This window comes from Enoplosus armatus, chromosome 21 (assembly GCF_043641665.1).
Source record: "Enoplosus armatus isolate fEnoArm2 chromosome 21, fEnoArm2.hap1, whole genome shotgun sequence".
NCBI classification, from domain to species: domain Eukaryota; kingdom Metazoa; phylum Chordata; class Actinopteri; order Centrarchiformes; family Enoplosidae; genus Enoplosus; species Enoplosus armatus.
In genome coordinates this window covers 8523580-8527891 of record NC_092200.1, presented here as the reverse complement: position 1 = coordinate 8527891, position 4312 = coordinate 8523580, and positions in this window count along the sequence as shown.

Genomic DNA, 4312 nt, shown 5'->3' with positions numbered 1-4312 from the left:
GCAAACATATAGATCTAAACATTGCTGGAGCCCATTCACACATCATATGAGCATGTGCACATGAAGGGGGAGAAAAATATGGGGAATTAGAAACGTGCAGCAGCACGGTATAAACAGTAATCTCATGGCGCACTAGATTTCCTTCTGCACATTTCTGCAGAGCTCTAACACGAGTCATCTTTTTAAAATAATATCTGACTGTTTCACAAAGCAAAATACAAAAATATTTCAAGCCCAAATATTAATGCAAATATTAAAAAAATAATAATAATAATTAAAAGTGTAGGCTACTCAAACTTCAGATTCTTAAAAGTGGGCCATGCATCAGGCAGAACAAATGATTCTGAATTTGAGGACCTGCCCCTTGGCTATGAAGTCGATCTGACGTACAGTAATTTATCATAACTTGAATTTATCATCTTCTGCTGACCCCTGCGTGATCTGAGGGAGCGTTTGGTGACACTAATATCTGACTAAAGCTGCAGTCTCGGCGAACAGGTGTGTTAGGGTGTCGTGGAAATTCAACAAAAAATGTGAAATTCTACTAAAGACAGAAAAGTTCCAGAGGCCTGATCCTTCAAGTGTCAGAACTGAACAAAGCAACTTCGTGTGTGTGGCTGAAGAGGCTGAGATAAAAATAAAATAAAATAACGATTTTCCCGCTGGAAGTGGTTCACAAACAAGGAAATGGACCGTTTTAGGACAAAAAAACCCTCCTACTGATTTAGCCAGAGCCATGATGGCAAAAGTGCGTTTATACACTCGATAAAAGACACAGTATATCATCATATATCAAAATAACACAGAGTATTAAGGGATGCAAATGCTGCCAACATTATGAATCATTGGTTTATCTGCACTATTTCACACGTCAGATGGGAAATATGTTCCAAACAGACAAGCAAACGCACAGTTTGAGCAGAAACATAATGCACGTGATCAGTGTTGCAGTATCGAAGACTTTGGGTCATTTCGCCATCTCCCGCAGGAAAGACATTATGCCTCTCATATTTACATACTCTTTAATATTTGTCAAACATTCATAAATTACAAACTAATGAAATGTTCGACGGTCCTTGGAGATCAAGCTAATGAAGACATAGACTTTAGCTTTTTGACACATCTTTGTTAGGTTTAATACCATCTCTCTCTCTCTCTCTCTCTCTCTCTCTCTCTCTCTCTCACGCTCTATTAACTATTATTATACTTATGTCAGGCCACCGCTGACACGTTACGACACCGGGATCACCTGCTGTAGGTGGGCACGCCATGGGATATAAATGGCCTCCATCTATAATGCCAGTAGCCAGTATAAAAAAAAAAGTGCTAAATTTTAGCGAGGTTATATCTTTTTTAAAACAAATAGACTTTCCTGCGAGCAATTTTTCATCAGCATTACACTGCGCAAAAACAACTAAAATATATTCTTTATAAAAAAAATAAAATTAAAATGGTTTGTTTTATACGCATTTTTAGAAAATTTGGAGCAAGTTTTGACGAGTTTAAAATGATCCTACTGTGATTTCATCCACTTCTTTTAATAAAAACAATAATAATTTGAACACTGCAGCGCGTGATTTGTTAAAATGGGTATTTTTTGCAGTGCACGCAGCTTGTGTGACCACTACAACGTCAAGAGGCACTTGGAGGACTGAACCTGTGAAACGAAGAAAGAGAAGAAGAGGAAGAGGAGGAGGTGGGAAGGCGGGGGGGGGCGGGCGGAGATATTAATTATGGAAGAGAGTGTCGCCAGTGTGGAGTTAATTTCCGCTCAGGCCAAGTATTTATTTATTCATTCGTTCATATTATTTTATAATTCTTTGACCCAATACCCGCACATCCCCACACGTTGATCAAAACGATGCACGAACTTGAAACACTTTGAAATTCAATGAATGGGAAGTATTGTCAGCGCTACAATATAGATCCTTGGAGACGTGTTTATTTGACAGAGCAAATCCCCAGCGTGTCAAGGTTGTCATATTCCCCTCAATGTCCAATGCAAATGCCGCGGCATAATCAGATGCAGCAGCATGACGCGTTTATTACTTTGTCAATCATTTTGATACGACAGTATTGAAACAAAGCGAGCCCACGTCCGGTAATAGAATTAAAGAAAACCCTTTCAGCGGCAGGCAATTTCAGTTTGACGCGTAAAACATATGTAGGCTGAAGTCCCCCTCAGAGGTCAGCGGGTCTTTATCTGTCCGTGCAAACTGTGCATTTCAGCAGCAACCGTAATAATAATAATGATAATAATAATAATAAGACATTTAACGCAATAATTCTGGGTAAAAAGTCTTCAAAAACACAGAAGCATTAAAGGCACTTGATTCTGCCCAAAGTAACACAAAGCAGGACCTTTTTTTTTATATATTTTAATTATTCCTACTTCAGCGCAGAAGACGCTATGCGAGGCTTATCCTCCTTGTCCAGTTAATTCATCAAAAGAAAAAAGTTTCAATAAGATTTTTTTCTTGGTTCCAATAATAAGTCGACCACTGCGACATTCTTTGAGCTTAGTCTATCTTCATAATACTGATTTGTGTAGCCTAGGAAACTACTCCAGACCAGAGCAGAACCAAGCCCAAAGGGATTTTTTTTGTCCATTTATTTCTCCTGAGGCTGGATAAAATTCACTACTAGTAGAGCAGCTTTTTTATTTTTATTTCAAGCAATATATATATATATATATATATATATATATATATATATATATATGCTAAAATAAGCACAAGCAGTGCAGGAGCAGACGAGGTAAGTGTCGTTTTCCCTTCACGTTATAGTCTATAGTAAAAAAAGAAAAAAACGCACATGCGTGAATGATATGTGTGAGAGTGTGTTAAGAGCTGTCAGGAAATCAACCTCCGAGTCCTTACCCAACGTTAAGGCTGTCTAATTTCTAGGCATAATTAACTTTATGCTCAAAATCAATTGTTTCCTGTACACAGCCAGGGTCCAGGGCTGCAAGCAGTGAGAGGCCTATTTGAGCATGTGAGAAAGCAGGAAGCAGCCCTACCTGCCACTCATTAAGCCCACAAAAACTCAATACAAAGAGGGGGGAAGAAGGATTAGACCTGCTCGTTATACCTGCCGCGCAATTAACACTACTTATTCTTCTAATCACTCTGTTCTAGACATAATTGAACTTGCAATAATAATACAAAAACGCACGCACGAGCCAATGTCTAAATTGTAGAAAATGCTTATTTTTTTCGTGCATGATGATTAGAATAATAATAATTTGTTTATTACATGTCCTATCAGGAAGTCAGGTTGTAATTTCTCTCCCTCTTCCTCGCTTCTTGTGTGTGTTTGGTGAGAAGGAGGTGAGGAGGGAGGGGGGGGGGGGGGTTGCCTCTAAGGAGCCCAAAGAATCTGCTGCTGATTTGTGAAGCTCTTCCTCTTATTTTCATGTGAATCAGGTTGAGAATCAGCATCTTCTTCCTCCTCCGCCATAAAGCGGGTAATCACACCCCCTTTAGAAACGGAGGTAGCTGCAACTCTTTGTCCCCGTTGTGTTGTAGGTGAATCGGAGCACACTTGAACTGAAAGAGGACTTGACCTTTGCCTTTATGTTTTCCCCAATGTTTGTCTAAATCACAATTGTCTTTTGTGAGGGGACATGCGCTGCCGTGACACGTCCTATTGAGCGGATGGATGTTCGCAGTCAGACGGGCTGGAGAGGACGTCAATGGCTCATAGGTGTTTGTAAACTTTTTGGTGATCTGCTCACAAAAACCCCAGTGAAACAGGGTGGGGTGAAGAGAAAAAAGGCAATATAGAGAAACATTGAAGGGAATGTTCAAAAAGCTGACACTGGTAGAAAAGTGGCAAAATGTGCTGCAAGTGTCCAATACTAGTTTCCGTAGGTGATTAATTTCTGGCTTCTGTGTGCTGTAAACACGTTTAAAACGCATTTAAGGACCCCCGCGATGCTTCTAGACGCACGTGCTTCATATTGCGGGAGGGATACACTTGTTCCCATTCACGTCACCGCGTCGGTCTACCTACATCTCTGCTGGACATACGGGTCAGGGAGCTGGGAGTCCTCTCCAGGTTTCTGCCATTGTCTCATGAGTCGACTGTAAACAAACACTGGCCCACACACAATGATGCAGTGCTGATTCAAACAAAGGTGGCTAAAGTGTGGAGTCACCACAGGGCAAATTAACAACGGAAATAAAACAAATTAGAAATTCAGAAAGAAATATCATTTTCATTAAAATGACTTAGACTTCATGTGCAAGCCATATTTACAAAAAAATTAAATAACAGCCTTCAACAAAATATCATCAAATAACATAAACTT